The sequence below is a fragment of the Triplophysa dalaica genome, chromosome 5, assembly GCF_015846415.1.
Source record: "Triplophysa dalaica isolate WHDGS20190420 chromosome 5, ASM1584641v1, whole genome shotgun sequence".
NCBI classification, from domain to species: Eukaryota; Metazoa; Chordata; class Actinopteri; order Cypriniformes; family Nemacheilidae; genus Triplophysa; species Triplophysa dalaica.
The window spans coordinates 2857548-2874291 of NC_079546.1; the positions used below are offsets into that span (position 1 = coordinate 2857548).

General features: G+C 39.1%; 1 protein-coding gene across 1 annotated transcript in view; it reads right to left on the reverse strand.

Moving 5' to 3' along the window:
• Positions 1-16744, reverse strand: part of pde3a (phosphodiesterase 3A, cGMP-inhibited) — an 84590-nt gene that overhangs the window by 54019 nt on the left and 13827 nt on the right. Inside the window, exons 5-11 of the mRNA XM_056747546.1 lie at positions 3586-3624; positions 3269-3454; positions 3012-3172; positions 2393-2926; positions 1425-1565; positions 1108-1254; positions 322-638 (exon numbers count right to left, since the gene is read on the reverse strand). The gene's annotated coding sequence lies outside the window, so the exon portion shown is untranslated. The remainder of the gene's footprint in view (positions 1-321; positions 639-1107; positions 1255-1424; positions 1566-2392; positions 2927-3011; positions 3173-3268; positions 3455-3585; positions 3625-16744) is intronic.

Consider the following 16744-nt stretch of genomic DNA (forward strand, 5'->3'; position numbering starts at 1 on the left):
GTGTTTACTTCTACGTCTATTTGTAGCTCTCGAAACATTTAAAAACTATTTCCGCTGCCCATCTGAAGCATCTCAGCTGCCTTGTGAGGAAAAAATCAGACACACTGGGTACACTGCCCATCCTCCAATAAAAAACCCTGAAATATAACCCTTCCTTCCATGTGAATGTGGGGGAACCAAACGTGTGAGTCCAAAACGCATTACAGGTAGAGCGATGGAGGATTAAGCTTGGGAAAAGATTCAATTTTCCCTCCCAGTACATCAGTGCTAGTATAAACCCCAGCTTGGCACAAGAAGATGAGTATAAAAGCATAATTTCACCTCCGCCCTGCTCGCACCGCACTGTTCTCCAGGCACACTAGAATCTGAATGGAGAATGTTCTGTATGCAGAGACTTCCTCTGGGAACGCTGGGATGGGCCGAGGAATTGTGGGACGTTGTCCTCGCGCAAGCCGAATCCAAGAAAGATTTCTACAACCTGAACACGACTCATTTCAAATATACACAAGATTAGAAAAGTGTTAGCTGAGTACTTCAGGTTATTTCCAGGTGTCATGCTTGTTTAAAGTTCAATAAACATAAAAAAAGGGAAGTCCATCACAGGGGCAGAAATTATGGGCCTCCCTAAGAGGGAAGACCTGTCAATCAAAAAAAAGAAAGCAGTTAGTAATCTCTGCCTTCTACTGTATACAGTACCATGGCAATAGACTAATTAATGTGAGAAAGTGCTTATTAAAATGCGATGACCCTTAAAGCTGACATGACCATATTTACTTTCCTAATGCAAGTCTCTGGTTTTAATGTTCATGGTTCAATGGTGCATTTCCCAAGAATGCTTGAAGTTTGTCTTCTTAATCATTTATCAAAATGTAATATCGTCCTCCACCTCTGCATTTTTCACAATCCATCTGATTCTCAATGGATAAACTCAAACCCTGTCATTTTCCTTTGGTTACATCTTGTTTCGTCTGAAAATATGTTATTGCTCTTTGTATCACACAAATAATTTCTGTGGTTATCAATACACCACAAAAGCTGTTGAACTCAACTTGAACACACAAAGTTTTACTAACATCCTACATCATGAGCCTTATTGTTGCATCTTACTTGTGATAAACTGATCCAGTCTGTTTAGTTCAGCTGTTGCATAGAGACCAGGAGTTGACGCGTTGTGGTACACAAGCTCTCGTTTGACCCCAAAACGTGCTCTCTGCTTTCTCAAAAGACTCACTGTTGATCCAAACATTCACATTTCTGGGAAGAACAGTCGGTTCTTGAATTGTAATACAGAACAACTCAAGCATCTCAAGCAACAATCCTTCTGTAATTTCAAAATACAAGCTAAGCTTAAGTTCATCTCAATAACAATGATTCATTATCACAACATGTTTTAAGAAGCAGTTCTTTATGAACTCCTTGCTGACCTTTGTGTGCTCTCCGAGAGAAAGCAATGAAGCGGTTATGAAGTTCAAGCTACCCATCACCGCGTTCCCTCTGTCAGGGTCACGGTGACCTTTGAACCCAGAATCCATGACCCACAAAGACACATGGATAACAGCTGCTAACTAGACAATGCAAAACACAGACAGAGGGTTCAGGATCGATATTATGTGTAACTGATGACAAGTATGCATATTAATCTTGATTCATTATTTATGAAGCCATTCATCAATGAGAAAGGAGGCTATTTGTCAAACACTTGAGATGGCTCAAAATATACATAACAAATAGTTGCAGTGCTTTAAGCAGGCGAGTGAGCTTATGCATATATTCTGCATGGCTTTGATGTTGAGCGCAGAGCACGCGACAGGAATGTGTAGTGACTCTGTTGTTGGAAGACGGCGAACAAAACCTGGACTGTTCATTAATCAGTTTAGCAACTCATAAACAAACTCCCTCTCAACACACGTCGCCTTGCTTTAGTAAGAGTCGTAAGCTTTTAATATGTGTGACAGCACCGATGTACTGTAGGCGTCCCCATAGAATATGGTCCCTACCATGAGAATGAAAAAAAAAAAATCACAGAAAATCTCAGTTATTCTCCTAAATATCAATTTTCTGAGATCTCCTCCATCTTCTACTTCTACAAAGAATACGAAAATCAGAAACATCTGAGAACAAGTTGATTCTTACATGAAACAACTACATCAAATCTCTTAAACTATGAAAGAGCAACTTGTGAGCAATAAATGTATCTATATTACTATAGCAATAGTAATATTTGGCTAAAGGAAGCTGGACTCTCATTTTCTTAGACATTCTATTAAACAGCAAAAAAAATAAAAACACAGTCTGATTAGTTTAGTAGCTGGCGTAAAAGCACAACGACTAAAGCTGTGAACAGCTTGTTTGCTCGGCGGGCACATCAGCCTCACCCACTAACTCAATTTACCTGCGTACTTCGCCAAACACTTCCCCCTTCTCGATCTTAACAGAATGCTCATTAAATCCTTTTACTTTCCCCAATAATGTCAAATGAAGCTATTTGTCATGCGTTTGACACGGGGGACTGGACTCGCAACTGCTGTGTGTTTGTTCAAGGTCTGCCAGGAAAAACAGCTGAAGTCCACCTCAGCAGTGGGAACAGGGATCGGCACACAAAAGTCTGCTTTCACATGGCCAAACCTTGGGGGGAGTGAGGGGCCCGGGGCCCAAAAGATGACTGCGGACTTTCAGCCTCTTCCCCGCCTCGCAGACACTCCCCGCCTCGTTTTCATATATGGCAGGAATGCCGGCAGAAAAGCACAGTCCAAGTGGCTTCCTCTTTTTTTTAACGAACATTAATCTATCATCCACCAATCAGACGAGGCGCAGAGAACTGTGTGGAGAGGTCACGCCTCCGAGAGTGGGATGTGAACACGATGCAACGTCAGCTACTGTATCCACCGATGCTGGATGAGGCAATTGTGGGAAAGATTCATACGGTCTGAAAAAAGATAAGTAAAAGACGACATGATATCAAAACAAGGCAGATTCCAAGCATTGTTAATCTTCCCCTCAGCGTCTCTCACATTTATATCTCAGTGGCGGAATAACTACTCCGCCCTTAACTTCTCTGATGACGCATCTTGGGAGATTTATGTGTCAGGAGCACTTAGCCTCCCGTTTGTCTGGAATGATTCCGTGTCGCCAGCTCTCAGAGCTCCGAGTGTGCATCGCACAGGAACACGTTCTACACAATAATTAAAGAAAGAAACAATGTTTATTTTACATAAAGCCTATTTATAGGCCCAGATTGTTATGATAATCATATTTGACCATCAAGCACTTTAATGTGTCTGGAGGTGAAGAAAGTACAACAGATTTTGTAGACTCTTTCCTGGATCCTCATAAACATGATGATGCACTTCCCCGAGACCTTCACCTCCAAAGAGCAAACACAGCCTGGGACGATTCCTATGGAATTATGTCTGGTCCTCTCCTTCCATATGCTCTTGCATTATGTGAAGACCATCTGAAATAAAATGACATCACTTTCTAACAAGATCTAGTTGTGATGGAAAAGTTGTTTATAATTTGTTGTCTTTTTAGATATTTATTATTCAAGAAACTGGCAAGCCTGCCAAAATCAAATCCATATATTACCACGCAGGAACAGTGGTACGGCTCTCATCATCCACGACACTGAAAACAGAGACTTTGATGATCATACAGAATAATAAAATCACATGTTCTTGCATACAGGTGCAGTTTTGCCAAACACAAGACAGCCTTTAGAGAAATTCATCTGAATAATTTGGAGGTTGTGCGATGCCACCGTAACACTGAAATATGACTTTCATCAGTTAATGAGCGCTAGGTTTTCATAGGGACACTATGAGCTCACTCACAGTAATTGGGTTACAGAGTTTCTTGCTAAAACTGATTGTGTGTGTCCTACCGGCTGATGGATGGAAATGCTATGCCGAGAGCACATTTTAATACCCCAGATTTTCAAACCCACTTACTGTTCTCAGTCTTTCTTCAGAAGACAATACCGGTAACGCAATTACTGTAGGATAAAATTTGCCTGGGTCCTAAAATAACTCCCACAAAGAGACAGTGCTTCCAAGTAACTCTCTTGCCTGTCCTCGATCACGGAGGTATAATTTCTCAGTTAATGCATACTAACGAAGGAACTGCCTTTAAAAACATCCTAAACTGATTATGCCTTGGTGCCTTTGTTGAATATCTATGACGCTATAGGATTCTTTATTTGGAATACGAAATATAAGGCACATACATCATTGTCAACAGAATCTGAATACATCCCGAAACATTAGCGTGGTTTGCCCCGAGACAGAAGTGTTAAAAACTAGATCTAAAAAAATATATTTTATGTTCTTTGCGGTTGCCATGGTGTTGCTATACAGTTTTTTTCACTGTTGTTAGGTGGTTACTTACTGGTCCAAGCCAAGAAGCTCACTGAGATTTTTTATTGCTCACAGGGATGGTGTACTTTGTTGTATAACGAAATAAATGAGAGTGAAATGAATGTTTCTAATGGGTCTCACAATGACTGCTAGATTCCTGTGTCTTCAAATCTGGCATTTTAAAGTCTGTTTAATGGATCGCAAAGAAAAAGTAAGCATGACCAAGTCAAATCCCTGATAAGTCATTACATAACCCTACAAGCCAGACAATTTAAGGTATTGTAGTGTTTGTTTGAGTCATTAGATTTAGCTATGCTTGTATCTAATACAGACGTAACCGTGGCAAAGATAAAAAAAAATCGAGTCACAGAGATGAACCAGGAAGGATGTTATTGGCCATAGCTGCTGTCCTCGGTCGTATTAGCGCTCTCAGTAGAGTGGGAAAGAGGTGGATTTGCTTCTAAAGTCCAGCCGTCTCTTTTATCATATGCCTGGCTGCACATCTGTGCTCCTCCTAATTGTTTCCAGAAGAGACAGGGCTTGCTTATGTCCTGCTGGAGTGGAAAATGTCCCGTTTCCTGTTCTTTTCTCTCGCATTTAATAAGGAAGTGGATTTGGCCACCTGTTCTGAGAGAGAATCTGCAGAGGAGTGCTAAAGAAGAAAGGTGAAAATCTCAGCCAATTTTCCGTCTTCTTGCGCTCGCTCTGTTGTCGTGCCTGTGTGTGCATTTATATTCATAGGACGTTTTCAAGACACAGCGTGCACGTTCCAAGTTTTACACATAGTTTAGGGCATAACTCAATAAAACGCGCACACATGAACCATCCCCACAAATATTCTGACCACAACCTGCTGCCCTGCCATGAAAAACTATTCAGACATTTGCATCACATCCTGTGGATAGTGGTGGAAATCCAGGAAATTCTGAACTCTCAAATCTGTTTGTTCACACACTCCCATTGCTAGATTACAATTCCTTACGACGGAATCAAAATCATAAATCAATACAGAAATCTCTACAGGAGCACAATAAGGAAATATATCTGAGGGTCATGTGGTTTTATAATAAACAATAAATGTTTTAAAAAAGATTATCAGGACACAAGGGCACCAATAAAGCAGTTATTGCAGATAAACAATAATGCATAAACTTTGTCTGTCCTTAACATTCCCAGAATACCACAAAGTTTAGTGGTGCTTCTGAAACTTCTGCATTCAATTTTGTACTAAAATAAGTATTAAACTTAAGTGTGTAACTCATAACTCAGGTGTGCTATTACTTTTAACTGAACTTTTAACTTAACATTCCCAGAATACCACAAAGTTTAGTGGTGCTTCTGAAACTTCTGCATTCAATTTTGTACTAAAATAAGTATTAAACTTAAGTGTGTATCTCATAACTCAGGTGTGCTATTACTTTTAACTGAAAATCAAAAAAAAAAAGAGAAATCCAGTAAACCTGCATTGAAGGAGACCAGAAACTCATTGGAAGTGGGAACTGTGCATCCCAGCGATCACATCGCAATATGCTAAAAAAAGAAAAAACACACCACACACTACCGGGAGCTCTAGCTCCGGTAACCTATAAAAAAAAAATCTAAGATCAGATCTTTTAAATATCATTGATTTCTCCAGAATGCAAATGGACAAATGTCTCCATTAGAGTTTTAAAAAAGATCTCAACAATGTGTCAAATTGATATCAGATTAATCTGCGATCCAAAGTCTTTATTATTGAAAATCTCAATAGGAACTCTCATCAAATCAAGATTATTTTACCTTTTCAATCTACATTAATATACACCTTCATACTCTTCTTTGATTTCAACAGCAGTCAGCACATGTACAGAAATTCAGTTTATCCGCTGCAACTATTTTAGTTAAGAGACTGTACGGTCACAATGCTACAGAAAGCCATCGTAATGGTCTGCACTGAGATTCTGGAAAAGCTAAATGACTTCCTCTGATCAAGCTCATTTCCTGTCGCAAATCTTTCTCGCAGCACTTGGCTCACTTCATCGGTGGGGGCCTTGAGCACCGGCCAAGCACTCACTCGCTCTCTCGCTCGAACCCAGACATCCCAATCTCTTCCCCCAATCTAATCTCCAAGACCAGGAAATCCAACCGAAATGTGTTATTCCTTTTTCTCCACCCAAAAAGCACCACAATTCTTCCTCCAGCAGTGCTGGCTTTTGCGTCAGTGACCTGATAAGTGCCGCGCTACTGACGCTTTCACAAATCTAATGATAAAAGGCTCTTTTAAATAAGCTTGAGGAAAAATCAAGAGTTTATTGCCAGGTGTGATGGATTGTGGGAAAAAGAAACTGCTCTGGGGATATATGTGATTGTGATATCGGCGTTTTCACACAGGATCGGTTCATAAGAGAGCACAAGCTGTGTATCTGGGCAGTATTGTGAGAACAAAACCCAGTCCAGACTGTTTTGGTTGAGCCGTCGGCTGGCCCTCAGTATGTTTGCTTTGTTTCTTCATGACGAACCCAAAAGACTTTCAACTTTTCGACATGAGCCACAAATCCAGCCAGAACAGAGGATAACTCCTCCATTCAGCACAGCAAACACCAATTTAAGTTCATATTTAACCAAATATCAGAGTTCTTCAAGTGAGTACTATATGCAGACACACAATGACTACGTTTACATGTGCACCAATAATGCGATTATTTCCAATAATCTTGGTACGGACTTAATAGCGGTGACATGTTTACATGACATGAGAACACCTCTCAGTTTTATTATTTGCTATAATACACAGCACAAACTATGACCTCAGATACAGTAGGTGTGTGTTACTTGCTATTGTTTTAATACATTTGCGTAAAGTGCATAACACAGTTATGTGGACGTATTTAATGGTTAATCCCCGCTGTGATAGATGTATAAATTTGATACAAATATCTCTGCAACGGTGGTGTACGCTGTCATAGTGTTAGCGCTGTTCCTGTATGAAGATAAGGAGCAGAGACTGCCCACAGCGAGTTGTGTTGACGGTAAAACTTCAGACTTTCATCTTTATCATAAATTTGCGCTTAAGGTGCATGACAGAAGCACATGCATACCTTGTTCCGAGCATCATAAATGCGATTAAGGTGTATAAATCCCTTCTTATTCCGATTAAGACCGGCGTACACCACATATGTTACCTCGATTATGAGCTAAATAGCATATTTAGATTGAATGATTGCATTGACATGAGATAACGTGTCATCACAATATTGCCAAAATCCTATTATAATCGCATTACGAGGGTGCATGTTAACGTAGTCATTGAGAAATAGATTTCTCCACATGTAACATGCAAAAGATCTGAGCGAGGATGAAAAGACTGTGGATTTGGCAGAAGGCCTGTTTTTGAGCTAAGCGATGTGGTGAAGTTAATGTCCTTCAGACCATTGACACTGGCGGATATCATCAACCACAGGAGAAAATTAGCCTATTTTCTCCAATAAATCCATGCCCAGGGCAGATGATGTCATTTCCCATAAACCTGTAGTGCATTACAGGTAAATAACTTGGCAAAGATTCTAAATTGGTCTCATTGGCTCATTACAGATGCAGCATCACAAAAAAGGAATCAGGCTCTGCATATGTAACGCAATTCTCCCTGTGGGGTTTGTGCGGCTCGAAATGCTGCAGCTATCGTTTAACAGTAAGTACATTCAGTTTTAGACGCTATTGTGAATCTGACAATATGATTAGCATCCATGCTAATCTCTTCTGTGTCTCAAAGGATTAGCCACACGAGGTCAGGGCTGTTGATGTATTTTCTTTCCTATTTTGATTAAACATAAATTTTTTGTTAAATATAGCTGTGGGCTTACATAGTTTGCCGCGCAAACAGATAAAACAGTACATAAATTCCATAGTTTAAACGGTTTTGTTGAGAACGCACAATGAGGTCAGACGGGCTTTTCGCCATATTAAATTACTTTAAAGCTTTACGGAAAAGCCTTTTAGGATGGATAAACTCCATCTACAGTCAATTTTATTAAGGACCTCATACAACATGATGCAATGCATTGAGTCATGACAAATAATAAAAGAAGATTTTTTTTCAAAATCAAACTTTTATAAAAAAAACATGTTAATCACTATATTATTTGACGAGCTGATCAGACATAATAAAGGCCAACTTATATTACATCTGTAAGAGTTTTTATTTATTTCAATTACAATGTTCAGTTTCTTATTACGAAGGTGCTATATTTAAATCGTTGTGTGTATAAATTCTTGTATTTCTGAAAAAAAAAATACACGCGCACACAAAAAATGTGTAAAACATCACTGACTCTATAATCACAAATTTGATAACTTCTCTACCAGAGCATCATCTGTTTTGTCACTCCTCATGAGAAGCAGAGCAGCGTTTGATGTACCGAGACCTTCGCCCTGGAAATACTGTTAATATACATGGCTTTGATCTTCCTTTGATCTTGGCTCTGTGTCATTATGATAACCTATAAGTTTATCCCAGCCAATATTGGTCCGGGACAGTCTATGTTGTTCCATTGGTCTGTTTTCACAACTTGCCAGCATACATAAGCATGCAGCCCTTATACATTTTACATAGACATTCTCTCCAGACATTTGTAATCCACCACAAGACACATTAACATAAAAATGGTTAAATATTAAAACATTTCATTATTTGTTACAAAACCCTGAGCCCAAGTATTTCAATTCAAATTTATTTCTAAAGCGCTTTTCACAATATTGGACTGTATCAAATCAAGCTTTACTGTTAAATCGAACTACAGGCGAAAATGAAAAGGTGTATAATATATATGGGATATGTAGTATTATTACAAAATATAAGTACATTTGCTGTACCAACCGTAGTATTTATAGAACAAATAAATAAGCCTGTATAGCCCTATACATTTTTGATTTAATATATGTTATATGTATCTGTAAAAGTTTTATTTTATAGTGCTAAACAAAAATGCAAACATTCCAAATTATAGAAAAACAACAAGGATTAGTCTTACATCTAGATAAATCAAGGTTTATTTAATAATTCTGTTGCATCAAACTATAAACCTTATTTAAAAATAATCAAGTTTATCTTTAAGATATCATTTGATGCAGGTTTTAATTTAACAGTCAACCTAGATTATCTTCAATTTTGTTGCTCCATTATTTTAAACTGTGATTTATCTCTAAATTAGGGATTAACTTTAAACAAATAAATAAACATAATAAAAGAACATATCTATGATAAAATGTGCAGGAAAATGATCAAAAAAAGGTACATAAGCGTCATGTCATGCTTCAGTGATGTGCTTATTGTAAATAAAAATGGAAATAAATAAAACAGCTCAGCATGAGTGAAGGCCCGGCGGTTTGATAAACTGGGTGGTCGGCTGTGAAGCGTCAAATTCAAGATACCCTGCTTTCTTATCCAGTACATACAAGCACAAGGTCTGTGCTTAAACGGAAGACGCCGACATCCTGAGAAGAGTTGTTATTTTAGCGCACCAGTGACCAGGGACACGGTATTGTGGGTGACCTCTAAATTGTGGTCCGGTCCCGAACAGCCACACCTCAGCCGGCGGTGCTTCCGCGGACAGCCCCAGAGCACCACCAAGGACGACCCCCGTAAACACAATCGCCACAATCGTTTACATTTTTACATTTATGCAGTTGGCAGACGCATACATTACACGACTTACATTACATTATCCTATACATTTTACATAGGTATTTGCAATCCCCTGGGATCGAACCCACAACTTTGTGTTGTTAACGCAATGGTCTTGTCTGCTCCAGTAGCGAGCTGCAGGACAATGATGCGACTCAACTGTCATATTTGTACACTGTCATGACCCTCAGGGCTTGTGAAATGTGTTTATGGACGATCAGATGGATCAACAAATTATGAGAGAGAGTTTTTAAATACCAAAATCCCCTTTCTTTTACATGCACGAGCTGTTTATTTCAGTTTTACATGACAGTGCAACATTGTTGCCGTTTAGTTACACCGGCAAATCCATCATGGGGGACAAAATTAATCACATATGATGGTTTAAATGCAGGTTAAAGTTTTAATCCACGATTTGTTTTTCTCTGTTTAAGATTAAGTGGTGTAACACAATTGAAATTAAAATAAAACCAGGATCAACAAACCCTAGATTAGCTCTAAACACTTACTCACTTATTCATATTTTTCCACATTTTCAATCTTCAAATGTTACCTTTCTAGTTTATATATTTCAGGCAATGTTGGATGAGTCATTCAAAAGTGAACCTATTTGATATATCTTGTGATAAGAGCTAGATTGTTTTAGACAGACCAAAGATCGTGACCTCTGCTTAAAGTTTGGTCTTTGATATAAGTGAACTCTTACAGCAAACCACTTTTAAACCAGTTTGTTTATGAGCTATCAGTATAATCCCTTTATTTGTCCAAACTTCACCTCTGAATTGCTCAATTTTACAAACCTTTACAAAACTGCAAAAACATTAGCAAAATTCTGACGTCATAATCTGCATTAAATCCAGCTATTTATTAACCACAATATATGGACAAAACTCTAATGCGGTTCGGCTACAAAGAAAACAGACACTACAATAAACTTTATTCATAAAAATAAAACTATCATGAAACAATCTGATACCTAAATTTTCCTACACACTGAAACAGTAATCAATATATATGGCTGTATATTGTGAACAAGGTTTCAAATTTATATTTAAAAAATGTTTTAATATTGTTCATTTATTCTACTATTACTGTTGCAGATAATATTCAAAATTGTTTTATTCAATTGTACAACTTTTGTAAGTTTGTGTTTAGAGCATGAATTTAAAACAGTTTAAATCGTAATTGCAACACTGTTTTAAGCAAATAAAAACACGTAATTTAGTCTAATATTGATGCTGGAATATTAATACGATGCAACAAAGCAGACTAAATGTGAGTTTGGTGACCTAAAAACTCGGATAAGTTATGACAATCCCCATTGTGCCCTCGAGCATCACACTTAACCCCGAGCTGCACTGGAGGAGCTCCCTGCAATTAACACCGCAAAGACAAAAGAGATCATTTCAGAGGTTGAAACTGTCCAATAACAGCCGGAAAATATGTTCAGGGTCTTGCGAGCAGACCCAGCGCCAGCATGCAATAAAGCACACTAAAGGAGGAAGTTGTGTGTGAGCTTATCAATCACACAATACACTTCACATAAATGACAGCAATAAAGCTTAAGTCCCAGCTGTGAGCGTGCTAGAGTTCCCACGAGCAAGCCATCGTGTAGCACAACCTCATAAAAGCCATCAGTACTATTGGTCTACTCAAAAATCAACGGCCCTTAACTTATGTCATCGATGCTATTTCAATCTGTTATCATTTAAAGCTCAGAGACGACATGCCTTCATGGGCCCACAAGCACCACGACACGATTAGCAGCGAGTCTTCGGCTGCCACCACCGTGAGTTGATCTGTTCAACTTAAACGCTTCTGACAAGCAAATGATAGGCTGATGATTTAGTGGCTAATGAATGAAATAATAAATCGGAGGCTCCTGGCACGCTTTAATCTCTTCAGTATGGTGCCGACTGATGAATGAGCCCTCACCTGATTGATGGGACCAATTAGCCCAAGGTTCATTCTCCAGTCACACTGATAACAATAACTGCAGCTACCATCCAAATCCAAACAGTGATCACGTACGTCCATTGCTGTATCGATGGATGTATAAACCACATGCAAGAATAGTTTTATAAACAATCTGCTTTATTGTTTGGTTATGAATGATTTGCCATGATTTGTTTACCTTCTGATTGCTTGTTTTCTTTGCATTTGTTTGTATTTATTGGTCGTCTGTCATACAGTAACAGATAAAGGGAGATTGCAGGCAATAGGATTGTATCATTGAAAAAGAAACTCTAGAGAATATCTGTGCATCGAGCTGGACCACTGAGACCACTTTATATTTGTCTATGAATTGTAGGCATATTATGTCTCCACTCGTGAGCTTTATGTGTGACCACCTCACGGCTGAAAGCTCTGCATTCTCAGTAGTCCAGAGAAAACCCAGCGTATGAAGAACCAATCATCCAGAAGGCCCCGCCCCTCATCCAGAAGTCATCGTATCACTGATGGATGTTTACGATAGGGTCATAAAATATCAAAAACAGGAACATCCTCAGAGCTTGTAACTTTCAAAAACCCTAAATCTACATGCCAGGCGGATAGATATGCAGCGGCTATGGCAGGGATATGAGGGCACGTCGCTGAGCAGAAGTGTAATGCTCCCACAGCATCTCGTGTTAGGTCACTGTTTCCCCAGGGGTCTGTTCGACTGCCAAGCCAGACAGCGAAGCACTAAACGCTTCCATTTGACGCTCATGTGTATTGAAAGGGAGCATGCTCGTGGTGACCCGACTATAAGGCTGATCTTACAGTTAGTGACAGGCCCGTCCTTATGTCGCCCCATCGCCGACCGAGCACCCACATCATTTTATTTTCCTCCCCAGCTGCACCTTGTCCTCCAAACCCCTTACAGTTATTCCACAATGCCAAAGTAGCAGTTTCTTTCCTTTGAAAACATACGGTTCACAAGTCATCAGCATTAAGGTTTCTTTTTTATAACATTGTTGGGTCATTTCATATGTTGAAGTTTCTAGGTTTATGATGTACAAGAGAGAAAAAAGAGAGCGAGAGGGAAATGATGCAAAAGGGAAGTGTGAGAGAAAAAGGAGAAAGAATGAACTGAAAAACACCGCACCGTCTCATGTGCGCACACACACACACACACAGATCTGTAGACCATTAGAGGGTTTGCAGTGACGCAGGCACCGAGCTGAATTAGCCAGGACTGATTGTGCTAAATGTAGTAAACATACGGTTCAAACAGGGTTATTCTCTGTGCTGCTGCCAGACATGGTGATGAAGTGTACAATTGTGTCCTTGGGGAGCTCACTAACTGTAATGTTACGCCATGTGCAGATGTAAATCAAACTCAGGCCGAACAGGAAGCGGCGCGGGGGGGTCAGCAGTCCTGAGAGGCCAACAAAATCTCCACCTAAGCATTACAAAAAGTTTGGGATCAGAATGGGATAAAGGTAAATCTAAAGAATGTCCATTGTGTACAATATAAATTTTAACACAATTTTTAAAATAGGAAGAACTTTTTAGCCCAAAGTATAGTCCGGCCATACGTGCGGCCCCGCATGACGTAAATTTCATAATCAGGAGGGTCAGCAGTCATTCGCAAACCCCGTCCAGTGCACCCCAATTTTTCAGACCGCGCAGATGGAACCGGTACAACAGCGCATTCGCAAGAAAAATGTTGACTCAGCCGAGTCCACTATACTGCGCATGTGTCGAGCTCGTCCGTCCGTGGTTTAGTACGATTTGAAAGCTATGGGGACACGTGTGCGTGCGTGTTGGAGACAGATGTGGAGTTAACTATACCTGAGCCTTTAATGTCTCTATCACATGTCTTGGTAAGCAAGCATCCTAAGAAATATTCCATGTGGTTGTTTCTTTTTCTTTTGTATAATTGTAACATTTTAAAATGGGAATGTTTTTTTAATGGTAGTTAATTCTTAATGTTTTATATGTCCTCAACACTACTATATATTTGACCAAAAAAGCCAATTTTATAATGACATCATACTCCATTCAATGATGATTTTGTGAAAAACAAGAGTGCTAATATTAGTAAGTCTATGACCCAAATCACGTTATCACCCCAGTGCATCGTTTGCTTTCCGTACGGCCACAGCTGAATGCAACGACGTTTTCAATGAACCGCTGTGGGATCAGGCAGAGTTTTTTTTGTCCAAAGATGGTCAAGACTTGTTAAGTTTCAGAATGATGATCATTCTGAATAAAAACCGCCCGCAGCACTTGCATCATGGAATGATTAACCAGCCTGCACTAAACTAAAAAATGCACGAATTTAAAATCTCTTCAATCCAGCTTGGGATCTCAGTCTCATTAAAAGCGCTCGACTACAGCAATGAATTTCTTCATGTCGGACATGAAAGCGTCCTCTTTTGAGGGGGTAATCCGTAGCACCCAGGTCTTGTGGGAGATCCGCTCTTTTAGCAGAGCGAGTGCAGCTGGTTTGAACGCCCTCCACAAGCGTGTAGTCCTGTGTTCTGACACGTCGGGGAGTTGGACTTCACAGCTTTGCGAGAAGCCCTCGGGCAAAATAAGTGTCTGAAAGGTACAGAGTGTGTTGTACGGGGTCTACACACTCAAATAAAAAATGAATAACAGCATCAGAGAGGGGTGGGCAAACAGTCACAGTGGTTGCAGTGTTCACTTGGACTTCAGTGAGGGACATACAATTGCTTGCCTAAAGGAAGCTATGATTAATACATCAATGACAATAAAATAACAATAACAGACACACGTATCAGTACAGAGTACAGCTTTAAAAATGATGGAAACCACCATAAATATTCCTCAAATAACCAGGTTTGCTTTTAGAGCCTGACAGACAAGGTGATGAGAAATATTCACCGCACAACTCGTTCGTAAAGTGAGTAAATGACAGAATTGGATTTACACTAAGACTAATAAGACGTTGCTTGCTTTGGTGAAAAAAGGAGAGTAAAATAACCCTTAACTAAAGCCCAAATGCAAAATCTCAGCTTTGATTGTTCTTGAGGAAGAGAGATTCATATTCTCAAGCTCTTTGGCTTTGAAGTCTGAGAATCTAATCTGTTATCCATTTTCATTAACAATGTAATGTTCAAAAAGACCTGTGCTTCCCTCAGGCTCAGAGAGTCAGGTCAACCTTGACGGAAAGTGTATGACAACGACAAGACTCGCTTCACTTGTCCTCTTCTCTATGGCTTTAAGAGACTATTTTGTGAAACATTAGCAAGGTCACCCTCAGCTCCACGAAACGACATGATTCACGAGGAATTACGAAACCTTACGTCACGTCAGATGCCTCGCGAGAAATCTTGGCCTAGCTTGTGGAGCATCAGTGTCATTTTTCGGCCAAGAGACACAATCCCTCTTATCGTCCTCTAGAGCTCTTCATCTGTGTTCTGGAGATGATGTTGTTCTAGTTTAGCCCTGTTAAAGAAATGATGCCTCAATAAAGTTCTAAATGGTAAAACAGTGGCAAACTAAATCCAAGTACACCCAACGTGTGCTTCATCTTTCACACAATGCACTGCACGCCCCTGCATATTACATGAGACTCAATCTGTATATAATTTATGCTGCCGGCATGCACGTGTAAATAAAATACACGGAATTGGCAAAGCTGGTGGGCAGTCGAGTTAGGTTTTAACTAGCACCCCTGTTCCCATCACATTTCCTAGAACTTTATCCACTTCCATTAAAAAATAGCTGATAGATAACAATACTAATGGTTAATTGATAATCTTTCCATACAAAGATGGCTGATTTAGAATCAGGCTACTTTAATATAGTCTTATAGACCGTTTCTCCGGACGTGCGCACCAAGACTGCAGTTAACTTCTGGTCTGTGTTTGGCTAGTGTCTAATAATATAACGGTTTATATTTAATTTAATTTATGTCAATATTCATTTATATTATAATTTTATTGTAAAATATTTGTATTAAATAAACAATTTGTTGAATTTTGTTGTGTGTTTATTTTACCAAATAAACAATTTGTTGAATGGGTCCTGTAGTCACATTTAAAGGAACCGTATGGTACATTGACATCTAGGGGTTGAGCTTGGTATCGCGTTCTAAAATCGAAATATTAGAGATGCAAGTTTAGCCAAGTATTGGTACTTCTCGTTTCTTTGGATTGTTATCAGAAATAATCTACAGTAACTCTTTTATTTACAAATGTGTACCATAAATTAAGGGCAATCCACGAACACTCGCATGCACCACAAAATATTATGTGTATACAATTAATAATGTATAAAATAAGAGAAATTAATTGAGCACTTTTTATGCTTTTGTATAGGCCCAGATGTGGGCTGGAATTTAAATATATTACATTTCAACATAATTATATCCATCTATCTATCTATCTATCTATCTATCTATCTATCTATCTATCTATCTATCTACCACAGATGGATTGCAGGCTTGTAACAGAGCATGAAAGCAATACCAGTGCAAACTGAAAGAGCCCAGAAAGCATAAATTCACAGAGAAATATTTAATGAGGAAGTGGGGAGGTCACGTTTATCTGAGAATAGAAACACAATCTCTCATTCAGTCAGAGAGGAAATCTAAAAAAGGTTCAGAAACCAGAAGAGACAGATCTTACACAATACCACTTCAAGAATGGCATATAGGTTTACAGGTTTGAGAATGTGTTATTTATAAACAGTATACCCACTGCTCAACTGTGGACATCAAACCACAACAACACAAAAATGTTAGAAAGCAGCTTCTATAAAATAGGATAAAATTACT